Source organism: Pantherophis guttatus, chromosome 1 (genome assembly GCF_059756535.1).
Source record: "Pantherophis guttatus breed Tessera chromosome 1, ASM5975653v1, whole genome shotgun sequence".
In the NCBI taxonomy this organism is placed as follows: domain Eukaryota; kingdom Metazoa; phylum Chordata; class Lepidosauria; order Squamata; family Colubridae; genus Pantherophis; species Pantherophis guttatus.
In genome coordinates, this window is record NC_142063.1 from 285,405,231 (window position 1) to 285,421,500 (window position 16,270).

General features: G+C 40.2%; 1 long non-coding RNA gene across 1 annotated transcript; it reads left to right on the plus strand.

Moving 5' to 3' along the window:
• Positions 1-7,330: 7,330 nt before the first annotated feature.
• On the plus strand, positions 7,331-15,697 carry LOC148116874 (uncharacterized). The gene is made up of 2 exons (XR_015733899.1): positions 7,331-7,407; positions 13,994-15,697. It is a non-coding gene; the product is annotated as an uncharacterized LOC148116874 (long non-coding RNA).
• Positions 15,698-16,270: the final 573 nt, after the last annotated feature.

Sequence of the window (16,270 nt, forward strand, 5' to 3'; positions counted from 1 at the left end):
TAGTGTGTGATCAATGCATGCCATAAATAAATATATGTGTTTTTAAGGTGCTGCAAGTCTTTTTGTTCTGTTCCTGAAACACAGCTGCTCCTTTGAAAAGAACTAGATACAAATTTCTTTTCTGAATGGGGGGGATCCTCCCCCCCAACTATGATGTCATTTAGGTTTGGCTGTGAGAATGGACAAAGGGAGAATGTTGTTTGAGCAAGAGCCAAGGGAACATCAAGAGGGGGCCGAGCCATGATTAGCTCTGAGAGCAGCTAGTGATGTAAAAGTCTCTTTCTCAAGGTGAGACCTCTTCCCAAGCTCAGTTATTATAAAATGCAACAAAGCTGGGATATTTAGAAATGCTGGAAATCTCCAGTAACCCCCCAAAGGAAATCAAATCCAGGTATACACACTACGTCAACTACATGGCTTGTGGAACCGGGGAGTAGAGGGCCTAGGGGTCAAGCTCAATTTGAAGATGTTAGCTTTTGTTCCTTGGTTTGGCTTGCCCTAGGGACTTCAGCCATGGTCTTCCTAGAAACAGCAACGCAGTGGTGGACACCTCCCCCTTCGCTTCCACAACGATAGGTGACAAGGTCCATCATACAACGGAGGGTCTGTGTGGCACATTTGCTCCCAATAGGGTTGCTATAGGAAAGGGCAGAAGCTGGGGGGAATGCAGAGGTCCTATTCACACCCCAGCCCTAATTCAAAGGTAATGTTTGAGTGGGGGCTGGGGAGGTTCTCATAAGGGATTAGAGAAATATTTGCTTTTAATGGGGGTGACTTTAAGAGATGGGGAGAACAAAGGCAACTGTTTGAAAGAGAGACAGGATGAGGCTGCGTTGAAAAATCACCCACTTCTATTCATTGCAGTTGATGGCTAAAATGTAGCTTTCACCTTTGCTTTCAAAGAGGAAGAAGAGAGAAATTTAAGCAAGCTATTTCTTTAACTTATCTTGCTCCTGTTCTCAGGTACAGAAATATAAAGATAGATGAATACCTCTGAAATTATGAGTCAGGGGATGCTGTATATTATTATTCCAGGAGTCATCTGAATTTTGGGACAGTGATTATGCATTAAACCTGTTCACTAAGAAACAGTGCTGCATATAGTACAGGTAGTCCTTGACTTACAACAGTTCATTTAGTGACCATTTGAAGTTAAAACGGCACTGAAAAAAGTGCCTTATGTCCATTTTCACACTTATGGCCATTGCAGCATCCCCATGGTCATGTGATTTACATTTGGATGCTTGACAACTGACTCCTAATTGGGATGGTTGCAGTGTCATGTGATCCACTTCTGCAACCTTCTGACAAGCAAAGTCAATGGGGAAGCCAGATTCACTTAACAACCGGGCATTTAACACCTGCAGTGATTCACTTAACAAATGTGGCAAGAAAAGTTGTAAAATGGGGAAAAAACCCACTTAACAAATTTCTCACTTAGCAACATAAATTCTGGGCTCAATTATGGTCGTAGGTTGAGGACTACCTGTACTTAACTCAGCTTTTGCTGCTACAGTGAGAATGTACAGCAAGTATTTCTGTTTCTGGAGGGCTAGCCAAATAGATTCCTATGTGCTTTGGGTTCAGCTTTAATAAGATCCTTTCTGTTAAATCTTGACAGAGTAGACTAGTACAGCTGTTGGTAATTGAAATTACTTATTTGCAAATTTATATTTAATTTCTTGGCAGAAATCGTAATCTGGATACAGGGGGATTTCTAAGGAAAAGAAGAAAACAAATGTTCGGCTTAGATTGTCCTTCAGCACAGTGCTATTATATATGCTTGAATCCAACACATCTTGGAATTCAGGACTACATGATGGGAAAGGCTTGGAACCTGTTATCATCTTAGCATATAATAACCCCACTGAGACATTCAAGCAGCAAGAGCTCATTAACTAATTGCTTTAGTTATGCTCTGCCCCTCACCATTGTCAGTCAAATTATCCCAAGTCTTTGGAAGCACTTGTAGGATCACGGTGGCTGTTTGCAGAGAGAAAGCCGGGAGTTGTGCAAGTATAATATGAAGGCCTTCCTTCTGCAGACCTATGACAGCAGTTCAGTGGGAGGGAGCAGTCATCTGGTATGCTTGGCTCTTGAAGATATGAACATTAATGAAGAAAGCCCATTCATCTTACTCAAGTCCTTCCTGGAAACTCACTGAGCTTTTCGTTTTGGGACACTCTTTGAGTTTTTGATTTAGAGATGGGAACCCAATAGCTATTAACTCCAGGGGCCCTTATTAAATGAAGATGGCACCAAGTCATTTATATCATTCCTGGCTTTGTACAGCCGCAGTTGAAGAACAACCAACCACTCTCAACAACCTTTCATGTAGACTGCTGGGAAGTGTAATTCAGTAAACTCTAGTGTAGGTGTCTCCAACCTTGGCAACTTCAAGCCTGGTGGACTTCAACTTCCAGAATTCCCCAGCCTGGCTGGCTGGGGAATTCTGGGAGTTGAAGTCCTCCAGGCTTAAAGTTGCCAAGGCTGGAGACATCTGCTCTAGTGGACCTCCGATTCCCCAGCCTCATTTTTTTCAGAACAGCTTTTAATGAAACACAATTATACTACCTTCTGACTAAGATAAATATTCACCTTAAGGCTAAACTAGAGGAGACTAGAGGTATATGGGATTGAATCTCCTAATTCTTTAATTTGGGGGCAATATAAATTGCAGAAGGTGAATGTTTTGGGTGTTGTTCTGCCCCAGCTCCAGATTTCCGAGAATATTGACACACACCAACTGTCCTTATCAAATTTATTAAGTAACAAGAATAAACAAGACTGGCAAAGGTTGGCAACCAGCCCAGAAAACAAGATATGATAAACCAAAATACTCTGATAATAAATACGAGTTGTTTCTAGCAAGAAACTTACTAACGGCACGTGACTTAAATAGGCTAAGGGAGTGGCCAATTATCCTCAAGCCTTACTCTCGAGGAGACCTCCTCCACTTCGCTCTCTCCACTTGAAGGAACCTCTGGAGGTTCTGAAGGCCCTGGCTGAGTCTCTGCCACTGGCACCACATCCTCTTCAGCCTCCTCGCTGTCCGACACGAGCGCTGGCTGCTTGCGTTGGACACCACACCAGCCTCCTCTTCGTCGGGATCAGCCACGATCCGCACAGGCCGCTGGCGGGCCACAACAGGTGTGTGGAGATAATCCTTTTCTTCTATCTTCATTGCCCATTTTTCCTTTCTTGTTAGAGAAAGTATGTCTTCATTATAGATTTAACCAGCAGAGCAAACAGCAGCGTACTTGGTGATTCCTAGGGCAACTAGTAGGTGAGGAGGTGAAATAGCACCGATTAGATTCTTGATACTTTGGTGCTTTTTTTTCTGCTATAGTATCTTTACTAGTTTGTGTTGGTGTATGCATCACATAGGAGAAATGAGAATAACCACTTAAGCAATGTTTACACAGAAAAGAGCATTCTAATTATCCTCCTTTTGAGGGATTAAGGATGATGAGAAATGTGGTTGATAGCCAGGTTGAATAATGCAGCTAAATTCATAAATAAAGCAGAATTTTACCAGAGTTTGGAAACGGCCGTAGCTTTTTGCATCTACCATCTCACTGTATAAATAGAAAGACCCTTTCCCCCACACTATTCCCTCGGGAAGCTCTGGCCGATGGCACAGGCAGGGTCATAGGGGACACAGCTCCCATTCAGTTTGCCTGAGAAAGTCAAACTGCATGTTAATGCTACATGTTTTTTCATATCTTTCCATTTGATGGAAAGGCGTTGGGTTTTTCCTTCCTTTTATTAAAATGCATTCTTAAAATCCATGTTTAATGTCCTGCTGATTGATGGAACTTATACCTTCTCCTTTAGAAACACCTATTGGTAAAGAAAATGAGGTTTGCTTTTTTATTTGCTAGATACAGTTCTTTGGATCTAGCTCAGAGGTGAAATCCAGCAAGTTCTGACAGGTTCTGGAGAACTGGTAGCAGAAGTTTTGAGTTGTTCAGAGAACCGGCAAATGCTACCTCTGGCTGGCCCCAGAGTGGGGTGGGAATGGAGATTTTGCAATATCCTTCCCCTGAAATGAGGTTGATATTTTGCAATATCTTTCCCCTGTCCTGCCCACCACGCCACGCCACACCATGCCCACCACGCCACTCCCACAGAACTGGTAGTAAAAAAATTTGAATTTCACCACTGATCTAGCTGAAATGTTTGGTCTCTTCTTGGTCGGGTATAGATCCATCAAGAGAACCCCCTTGCCAACGTTGCCATATCACAGGGCACATGTGATATCCCATATTTCAGCTCCCTTAAAATGTGTGATTGTAGCAAGAGAGTGTTGCGAATCAGCACAATAGTGAATGCTCCATGGTATTTTCATGGGAATGTGAGTGATAAGGATAGTTTTCCTCACTACTGAAAGAGATCTCCAACTTGATCTAGAAAAGCACTTTGTGAAAGCTAGGCCGAAGTGGGAACAGGCAAATTATTTCAGCAATCAGTGAAGAGATTTAGACACAAATTCTTTCCTTAGAACAGCATATTATCAATTCAGTGTCTCAGCCAGTAATGGAAAGACTTCAGAATGTCTTCCTGACTCTCGCCAAAAAGCTATAGTGTATTGGGCAAGACGGAACTTTACTTCATGGACTTCTTAATAAATAATATTAACTGAAGGCTTTTGGCTCATGTTGTGTGAGAGATAAGATGATGTGAAACGGTTCCTTCTGGCATTACGATCCAAGATTTACGAACTGTTGCTGTTACTGCTGTATAGCATAGTTTCCAGGAACTCTATTCAGAATGAGAGGACAATATCAGTGTCCATTTCCTATTCTGCTTTAGCCCCAAGGAAAATATTACTAGGAGAAAGGTTGGAAAAAATATTGGCCTGACTATGGACTGGCATGATATTAAATGTGCTGGCACTCAACCCATGTTTTTGAAATACTGTATATTGGGAAATATGACAAGAAATCACAGATGTTCATCTCGAATATCTGTTTTTTATTTATGCACATAAACCACCCCTTGTTAATAAAACCTTGCAAATATATACAAAGTAAAAGAAGATGGAGACTGACACGTGCAAAACACTTCCCTTTTCCAGAAGCTAGGAACAGCTTCAAGAAGGTGGCTCAGTGGCTAAGATGCTGAGCTTGTCGATCAGAAAGGTCGGCAGTTCGGCGGTTCGAATCCTTAGTATAGGTCTCCTGCGTGAGCAAGGGGTTGGACTAGATGTCCTCCAAGGTCCCACAAGAAAGCTAACCTTGGTACCATTCCTCTTCCTTGTCCTGTATTCTTGAGAACTGATTCCACTCTTTCAGTGGCTTTACTCTCCTGTCCCTGGTGTTTCAGTTACTTTATTTGTGTTGCAGTCCAATTCTGTTACGGTGGAATACCCACAACCAGTTTGGAAGTTACTTCAATTAGGAAGTTCCATAAGAAGGCCTTTTCCCAGAAGGGCCTTATGTATTATAGTGGCCAATGCATTCATATGAAAGAATATATTCATTTTACTTCTAACACAGAATTCAAAATGACAAATGTGAATTTTCTCTGTGGTCTCTCTCATCTATTCTTTGACCAGGAAGCTCAGACCTCTATCGTTGAGCATGGTGGTGGCATAATGTCTTGATTTCTCCAGTACTGCAACTAAGTTCCCTGCCCTCTATGCAGTTGGTAGGCAGGTTCTTCTGGAAGAAAACTGTCTTTCAGTTGCCCTTGAAGAACAACAAAGCAGAGTATCTTCATATGGGAAATGCCTTAGTTTGAATTTACTGCATTTTTTTTTTTATCAGTCAGGATAAATACAGTAGATTTCAAGCTGAAAATCATGGACTTAAAATAAGTTTCCAAAATATTTGCTGGGACACCAAAGACTACTTCCCATCCATGATCAGAGGCCCTGAGAAAGTTGTGCAAGACTAAAAAAACATCAGTTCTCCCCTTCTTTTGACTTTTGGCAATTTGTCCTTGAGGCTTCTGGCTCCAACCATCCCTGGCTCTTTACAATTAATCTATCATTGTTATTATCTTTCCCTCCCTTCAGACATTATGAGCCTTTTCCTCTAGGTTTTTATTTCAATGTAGATGATCTGCAAAAGAACAACAGGCCCCAGAACTGAAGGGTGGCAGCTTCTGACCCAGGCAACTGGACAGAGAGGTCCTGGGTCATCTAGCCCAGGGGCCTGCAACCTTAAACACCCAAAGAGCCATTTGGACCCATTTCCCACAGAAAAGAAAACACCGGGAGCCACAAAACCCTTCCAGTGCCTGACTATTTCTTGAGCGGCTACAAAACTAGCATATATAATTGAATTAAATGTTCTGTTTTCTTATGAAACTTTTCTTTTTTTTTGGATTTATCCATGGCTGGCCTACCGGGGGTTGAAAAACTCAATAAATCATGTACTGGCGGGTGTCGCACATTGGCGGTTGTGACACATATTTTGAGTGACAGGGAGCCGCAGCAGAGGGGTGAAAGAGCCAGATGCGGCTCCAGAGCCGCAGGTTGCTGACCCCTGACTAGCCTGACCAGGTGGCTCAGTGGCTAAGACACTGAGCTTGTTGATCAGAAAGGTTGGCATTCGGCGGTTCGAATCCCTAGTACAGGTCTCCTACGTGAGCAGGGGGTTGGACTAGATGACCTCCAAGGTCCCTTCCAACTCTGTTACTGTTATCCTTAGGAGGGGTGGGTTCTACTTATTTTTATTACCATTTTGCAACGGGGCCACGCACGCGTTCTGATGACGTCGGGGTCGGTAGGCGGAGCCTTGCTCCGGTTTTACTACCGGTGCTATAGAACCAGTCTGAACCGGAGGGAACCCACCACTGATCCTTAGGGTACAGTCAAAAAAGGCACAATGGCAGCTGCAATGATGCAACTGAAGCTCTGTAAAACACAGGATGGAGGGAGCCTTGATTGCACAGTGGTGTCCACTATCTTTTTTTTTTTTTACCAAATCTTGTGGACACCGCAGTAAATAGGGATGCCACTCAGGTAGACTACCATAGCAAGCAGACCCCCACCTCCCCTCAAGCTTCTGCAGATAGTTTGCTTCCCTCCTGTGGTTCTATGAAATACAAAGCAACTGTGACCTAAAGGAATGTTACTTTTCCTTCTCCATCCCTGTTATAGTTTATAGATTGTGTCCTTCTATGGTTGAACTTTTAAAAAATATTTTAGGGGGTTCTCATCTTGTAATACATCTGTGGAGAAAAGGTGATCATGGCTTATAATTCTGTTTGCTTATTTTACATTTCTTGTGTAAAGGCTGCCCCTATATCTATTTTTACTTACTGTATATTTAAATGTTACAAAGAGGGCATTGCATTAACTCCATAACTGATCCATCTCCAGGGTTTGAAAGTACGCTGTAGTCTTCCACTGACACCTCATTGGGATCTGGCACTACAGTCTTGTTTCTGCTTCAGGTAAGCTGGCTTAGTTTTGCAATAGCACCATAAACTGAGTTTGGATGACTGTCCTGTGCTATTAGTATTATCCTAGAGGACAAGGAATCAGCTTTTCTGGGACCTGCTTAAGGTACCATATATTATCCTGGCCAAAATCCCAGTATGCCAGATATTTTAGATGCTAGGCTTATATGAAGAGTACAGAGAGCTTTAGAACAGTTTTACATCTTTTATTTGTAACATCTTCCTGGACTGGTGTGGTGGCCTATCAGGAGGCTGTGAGTTCGATCCTAGGTAGAGGCAGGTATTTCTCTCTCTGGGCACACTGAGAATATATCTGCTGAACAAAACTCTGCATTGGTGACAAGAAGGGCATCCGGCCATTAAAACACTCTGCTAGCTCCCTTCAGTTGCCCAGACTCCACCCTACAAGGGATTATGAGGTCGTTAAATGATGATGATTTGTAACGTCTTCCTCCTCAAATCACTGGGAAATGTTCAAAGTGGTATTTGCAAATAGAAACTGTTTAAAAATCAGGCAAGAGTCTATACACAAATGATTTATTTTAGTTGCTTCTACAATTTCTGTCTCCTTCTAGCACTTTCCATACTATAGTGCTGAGAATGTTCCTGATAGTTGATTTCACCAATTGTATGTGATTGATCTAATCTACTTACCTGTAAACTACTGCAGCAATTTCATCTAGTGCCATCATTATTGTTACAAGAAGCACTACAGCTTGAATTTGCAGAACTGAAACAAGGCGAAATGAATTTGCTTGATGTTTAAGTAATAAGAACTGATCTAACGTCTTGATATAATTATCTTTCCATTTTTGTACTTTTCTGAATTTTGCAGGGCTGTTCTTTGATATAAAGCACATATAGAAATGTGCACATGAGTAAAAACAGGGCACATTAAGAGGAATATATTAGGAAAATGTTTGGAAATAATGTGCATATTAAAGGAAAGTGCTTATGAATTTCATGCATAAATAAATGTGCTACAAAACAAATATGAATTTTCATATGGCCTTTTTAAAAAACATTGTAAACATATGTTGTAATGGGCTGGAATAAATTTATATTTGGAAAAAAACTCAAACATTAGAAAATTCAAAATAGAGAGAATCATCAACTCCTAGTTCATAAAACTACTTTTAGTATTTTGTCACAAAGATGATGCCGTATGAAATTCCACAGAAACACTGTTTGTGTTTATAAGAGCCCTGAATTAATTAATCACAGTAGGTAGAACTAGTGATCCCAAATCATTTCCCACAGATTGTCAGCCAACTCTGAAGGCCTCTATCCAAATACCACCTCCTCCATGTCACAACTCTTTAAAATGTTGGTTTAAACCACAATCATTAACAAGCCCATAAAAACAAATCTTGGGAATTGAGAAGTTGCCTTTGTCATTTCTAATGAATGAGAAAACCAAGATAGAATGGATGAGCTTGTTTTTATGAATGAATGGGATGACCAGCCTTTAAGAAGAATCCCTTCACAAATCTGGCAGATATGTCATTCTCTTGGATATTTGACAGCAAGACCCTCTTTTCATTGCTGGGATCAAGAGAACAAACGACAGATGCTAGCGCACATTCTGCTTTCCAGGCAGCCAGCAGAGGTCATTGTATCTCTGACAAAACCCAGTGCCATCTTTGTAATTTTGGCTGGAGTCTTATGCTAAGTGCATTGCCACTGTTTGACTGCCTTCCAAATAATTTCCTAGAAATGGTTAACAAAACTTCCATAAGTCAATCAACTCTGGTCTTTTCACTGGCTTTGAATTACTTACTTTCCTTTTTGAAAAAGCCAGGGGAGAACAAGGAGAGAGTTATTAATGTTTTAGAGGAACTGATTTAAAGGCAGGTTATAGCAATGGATTTTGCTCTGCAGCTAGACAGTAGGGCTCCAGAAAATCATACTATTTGAAGCCAGAAGCCTATCTTGTACAGACAAAATAAATTCTGCAAGCTGTGTACAAGTGTGTGTACAAACACACATATATGCACACACGGTACTACATTTTTATTACTTGTATTCATTACCTTTTTTTCTTTGGCAGGGTTTCATACATTGAGATTTTGCAATGAATACATACAAAGGAGGCATATAATTTAGGAAATATTGTGACCCCGAGTTTATAAATATAAATTGCATGGACCAAAGTATAAAGTGTGACTGATAGGATTTCTAGATCAGAAGGAGGGAGGAAGGAGGGAGGAAGCATTGGAACTATTTGACCCTCCTTCCTATGTCTGGAAGCTTCTCTGTCCTAAACAAAGAAGAAAAAAAAAATGAGAGGATCACTTCCAGTGAGAGAGGCTGCCATATTGCCAAGCAAATTTGTTCCCCACAATGCAGTGGGGTGCAAATGCTGTCCCAGTCACAAAATGGAAGTCATCTCCTTTCCTCCCAGTGATAAGGTCACCGCATCAGGCAATGATTTTCAAACTTTTCCCAGATACAAAATTCTCATATCTTTATATTTTCTTCTAACAAAGAGATGGGAAATTATCCGCCATCATAGAATATGTATGCACATGTTGGAGTTGATCTGAAAGCAAAATTGGTTGCAGTGCAGCCCTTGGGTTCCAAAAAACTTCCCAATCTTATGTTCAGAGGGACAAAGTATATGAAAGGAAAAGACTTCTGTCTGAAACCCTAGGAGCTGATCCTGGACTAGGTGGAACCAAGATATGATTTTATAGAAAGCAGGCCAGCATATTCAGATGCTCAAAGGAGTAAATGAATGGCAAGAATGCTACTTACATAAAACGTAGTGCCATTCAACATCAACAAATCAATTTACTGTACAATTTATTTACTTCACCACATGTATGTCTAGGAATTACTGATAGCACATATTTATGCTTTGAACACTAGGCACATTTAGGGGCTAAGGAAGAGAAAGTAAGGGCTTAGTATTAAAAGTAAGGGAGAAAGCCATTTTCTTTGTTGGAGTTTTTAAAGAAAGGGTCAACTATATCAAACATTTTGAGAAAAATGCTCATAACAGAAGAGCTATTGTATAGATTATATGCTAAATGGGTAGCATAAAATCCTACTTGAAAATGGAAAATAATCACATGTGATGTTTGTTATGAAGCATACACGTACATTCCCCTTCCTGCTGGGTCCCATTTAACTGTTTCAACCTCCTGACACACTAGAGCAGGGGTGTCAAACTCAAGGCCTGGGGGCCGGATCCGGCCCATGGGGTGCTTAGAGCTGGCCCATGGGGCTGCCCTGGAAACAGCAAAGGACTGGCCCATGGTGCCTCTGCCAGTGAAAACGAAGCTTGGGAGGGCTGCACACGGCTCTCCTGAGCTCCGTTTTCACTGACAAAGTGTTGCAGGAGGCCATCGCAGCCGAAAACAGAGCTCGGGAGCCCATTTTCTCTAGCAGAGTCGGGCCACGAAAGGTGCCCCTGACACGAGTGATGTTGAGCTGGCCACGCCCACCATGGCCATGCCAACTCCGCCCTTCCAGGGTCAGACACAACCCTGATGCGGCCCTCAATGAAATCAAGTTTGACACCCCTGCACTAGAGCAAAAATGATACATCAACCCAATCAACCAAGCTTTGAGTAGGTGTAATTTTACATGATAAACACATTTCAATCATGCTATCATCCTAACTACTAGAATAAAGTGGAATCTGTTTCTGGTACTTTATACTGTCTGAAAACATGTATTTGGAACTGGAAGACAGGAAGGAAACTGGAATTAAACTTCCAGGGAGAAACAGCTTCCGATGGGGTGATGATACTACTTTGGTGGCTAGAAACAAGAAGACTAGGAATAGTTTGTTGAAGGTTAAAGAAGACAGCACAAAAGCTGGCTTGTTGCTCAGTGTTAAGAAAAAAAAAAGATTGTGTGAATGGCAGTGGTGAAATCCAAATATTTTTACTACCGGTTCTGTGGGCATGGCTTGGTGGGCATGGCAGGGGAAGGATACTGCAAAATCTCCATTCCTTCCCCACTCCTGGGGGAAGGATATTGCAAAATCCCCATTCCCTCCCCACTCCTGGGGAAAGGATATTGCAAAATCTCCATTCCCACCCCACTCTGGGGCCAGCCAGAGGTGGTATTTGCTGGTTCTCCGAACTACTCAAAATTTCCGCTACCGGTTCTTCAGAACCTGTCAGAACCTGCTGGATTTCACCCCTGGTCAATAGGATATGCTAAGCCAATGACAAGGGGCAGAGAAAATTTTTCCTGTACTCAAAAATTAATAGGGATACCGATTATAATAATGAAATGAAGAGACATCTGCTGCTTGGGAATCAAAAATCAGGAAGAAACTGGTAGCATCTCAGATGACTAACAAATTATTTTGGAGAAAGTATGATAGATCTAGACAAAATGTTAACATGAAGGGACCCGTCACTGATGACACAAGCACTAGCCACTAAGAATTTAATAAAGCAGTTACTGACAGACAATCTTGATGAAATGATGTCCATTAGGAGAGTCAGAAGCCATTGAAGACTGAACAGCAGCAGCAGGAGCAACAAAGTCAAATAAGCCTGACTGCCCCCTTCAAATAGTGCTCTTGGAGTGTCTTTCTACTCCTGCTCCTGTTCAATTATTTTGGTTTTTCTTCATTGAGGGAAGCGGTGGAAATGCACTCTCAATTTTATGCTATTTATACAATCACACTCCCATCATGAATTGAGAATGAGATGAGGGAGAACCTGTTGTTGTGGCGTAGACTTGTCAGCTGACTGAGTGGGGAATCCAGATTCCATCCCAGATGGAAGGGTTTCCTGGCTGAAACTGGCTAACTGCGTGAGAGACGCGGTCAGGGCATCCCTGCTCTCTTCTCTCATGATTTTTGTGGCTTTGCATTAAGCTTAGTGAAGGCAGAGTCTGTCTGTGCTCTCAGTGTCTCATTCTTTAGGAAATAAATGATGATCACATAATTATCATAATTGGCAGAAACACAAAAAGGGTGTGGTATAACTTGGGAGAACAAAAAAATGTACAGAGTATTTTGTTAATATAAATAAAGCTGGAGTCAATGGTGGCTGATGACATACAGCCCAAGGTGCTACAGGAAATAGCTGATAAAATTTCAGAGATATTAAGGAATGCAGAGTACTCAGAGAAGTTAAAATGAATTAGAAAAAGAAGTCTCAGTAACTAATAAAGAATTGAGATATCAAATATGATTATGGTCTTCAGTATCTATTGGGTGATCTATAACAGCACAGGTTCATCATATTATTTTGAATTAACCAATATATCTAATCCCAGCAAATGAAACGGATCAAAATAGCAAAGACATGGTTTTGTCAGAGAAATTAAGTCTTAATTGTAGACAAATTTTATTCAGTTCACATTTTAATACGAACTTTAACAATCTTGCATTTTTTAAAATTGAAAAACAAAAATGACCTATTCTTTATTACACACTTCTATGAATTTTTCCAAGTTTCCTATAAAATGTGAATATTAGTAAAAAGTTTCGGCAAGAATCTAACATATTCATGAAGTGGAAAATATTGGATAAAATGACTGTCAGAATCAAATATTTAAAATAAGCATACATAAAGCTTTTCTCAAAAGATCATGGAAACATGGAAAAACAAATAGAAAAATGAGAAAAAATGAGAAATTAATCTATGTCACAAGTATACGGAGTGGTTGTTGGCTTTGTACCTAGCTAGATTGGTTCAAAGCATTTCCCATATGGGTTTTCCCCATAAATATTACCATACTTTTGGCAAGGAAAGTGATACTTCCCTTCTTCTACAGTTATGAAAGTATCACAAAAATTGCATCATCATCATCATCATCAAAGCTGAACTGGGAACCTGAAGCTTTTTAAAGTCAGCTTCATCCAGTTTTTCATTCATTCATTCATTCATTCATTCATTCAAATATAATATTTTGCACTTCTATCATCAATGTAAAAGCTGCATAAATTTTCTTAAGAAACTTAGAAGGAAATTAGTGCTTTCCTTAAGGAGATTTGTAATAGCTGCTGTCAGCTAATTGAAAAGATGGTTTTAGGTGGTTTAGAAGAATATCTTTTAATTTCCACTGAGAGATGTTTACAAAATTTAGTCATGGGGGCAAATGTACAGATTTGGATTGAGTAAAAGAAGCTCACTGAATGTAAACACTCCAGGGAAATCACATGGGACATGGAAGATCTGTGGCTGAATCAGCAAATAGTAATAGCAATAGCACTTAGACTTATGTACTGTACATAGTGCTTTGCAGCCCTCTCCAAGTGGTTTAAAATGTCAGCATATTGCCCCCAACAATCTGGCTCCTCATTTTACTCACTTCAGAAGGATGGAAGGCTGAGGCAACCTTGATTCATTCAGAATTGAACTCCTGGCTGTGGATAAAGTTAGCCTGCAATACTGCATTATAAACACTGCACCATGGCTCCAATAGCAAATGCTATTTAAAATAAAAAACTAAATAAAATTAAGCAGGCAAAGAGAGTTACAAACTTGATTGGGGTTGGTTGGTGCCAGGGGAGCCGTCTCATTGCTTTTGTCAACTGATTTTTAACAGGGTTTAATTATTCTTGCCATCTTATTTTTAATTTTTTTTTTTTTTTTTACAATTGAAGAGGGGGTCAAGCTATTTTCCAAAGCACCTGAAGGCCAGACAAGGAATAATGGATGGAAACTGAACAAGGAGAGATTCAACCTGGAAATAAGGAGAAATTTTCTGACAGTGAGAGCAATCAACCAATGGAACAGCTTGAGTTCAGAAGTTGCGGGAGCTTCATCAGTGGAAGCTTTCAAGAAGAGACTGGACTGCCATCTGTCACAAATGGTGTAGGGTCTCCTGCTTGGGTGGGGGGATTGGACTATATGACCTACAAAGCCCCTTCCAACTTTGTTAATCTGTCTGTCTAATTCTAAAAATGTAACATTTTAATTTTTATATACTGTTCTATATGTTGATGTTTAACTGTATACTGCCCAGAGTCCCTCTTTGAGGGAGATAGGTCGCTTAGAAAAGTGAGATAGATAGATAGATAGATAGATGACAGATAGATAGATAGATAGATAGATAGATAGATAGATAGATAGATAGATATAGATATGATGTAGATGGAGTTCATATTTATGACATTGCCTCTGACAAAGTTGTGTCCTTACTAGCCTCTGAATCAAACCTCAATTAGATAGGGTCATCTTTATCAGAATTTGAGATGATAATTTTAAGCCCTGAAAAATGTTGCAAGCATGTTAAAAGGAACTGTTGATTGATGTGATTTAATCTAATAAGTAAAAGGAAATGAAAAAGGATCAGCAAGGTCTGTTCCTAATAAGATAAAATCTGCTGACAAACTGTTGTGAAGAATTTCTAAATAAAAAGTAGCAGTCAAGATTGTACTGAATTTTCCAGCTTGGAAACTATTTCCATGAGAATGCGATAGTTTACACAAATTCTGATAATTCAGGCAGCATCTGCTGTCATATCTTTTGTTATAAGTGCATGAGTGCGATTGCAGGAGTATTTCATCATGCGTAGGCTATTTTCGATAAAAATCACCCGGTAATAATGAATTGGAGCCAAATGAATAATGTTTACTTTCTACCCAAATGATGTTGATAAATGCTTATGTGCACTCGAGATTCATAGGCATTCCCTAATAGACTGCTCTCCCTAAGAGTTAATGTCCAACAAAATCATGATCCTTGAGAATTATCCAAATCCAGTATTGAGTACCTTCTGAACTGGTGAGACTTTTAGCACTGTAAGTAGATTTTATGGCTAGATGTATATTTTGGCTTTGGATAGGGTCTGGGACACAATTGTGCAATTGTTGTAAAGTAGCTGATGCAACTGAACTTTGCATAACCTGATGCAACATGCCCATAAAATTGAAAACTGGATTCTTCATTCATACAGCACATGTATACACATGAGGGAAGCCAGTGTGGTTAATTTGCAGAATTGCCCCAAGCACTCTAATTTCCTTATAATTATTCTCGATTCTTAAATTGTTGAATGGGTCTGTTACTTATGATGCTAAAACTTGAGGTTCACTGGCAACAAGGTTAGCAAAATACACACAAGCATTAGGGGAACCCCTGGTAATTCTGGAGCTTCTAACTAATGGTTAAGGCACCAAGTTAGAAACCAGGAGATTGTGAGTTCTAGTCCCACTTTAGGGATGAAAGCCAGCTGGGTGACTTTGGGCCAGTCACTAGTTGTCAGTTCACATCACCTCACAGGGTTGTTGTTGTTGTGGAAACAATAGGAGGAAGGAATATTAAGTATGTTTGCTGTTTTGAGTTATTTATAACAACAATAAAAATGAGATAAAAATAGATAAATCCTGATATGCAATTTCCTTTTCTAAGCAGAGGAATTATGTATCACTTACTATATAAGGACTAACTCCTGGTCAATATTTTCTTTTGAATTTACTGTCTAGAAATTTCCTTATATTTCCTTAGATAGTTTGGCTGGAAACCTAGGTAGGTACATTGAACTGGGACCATTTCATATAGATTGTGACATTCCTTTAAAGACAATTCTGTATATAAAAAAAATTGGCACATGACTATACTGAAAATAGGGAAGAGAGGAGAAGGGGAAGGAAAAGAAAGTTTCAAAGACTGCTGCCAATCACATTTCTGTGGAGGCAAAATGGAATTCTGGTTAGCACTGCTTTCCCAAAGGAGAATCAATGTGCGATCTCGTTCCCCCCCCAGTGTGTGTGTGTGTGTGTGTGTGTGTGCGCGCGCGTTTGTGTCTGTGTGCTACTTTGGAGCATTATATATAAATAATATAAATCGCCATTTTTAAGGGGTTATCTTGTTCTGCCTTTCTTCCAGGAGCCCTAGGTAGAACTGTCTTTTCCAATTTTTCCCATACAACAACTCTG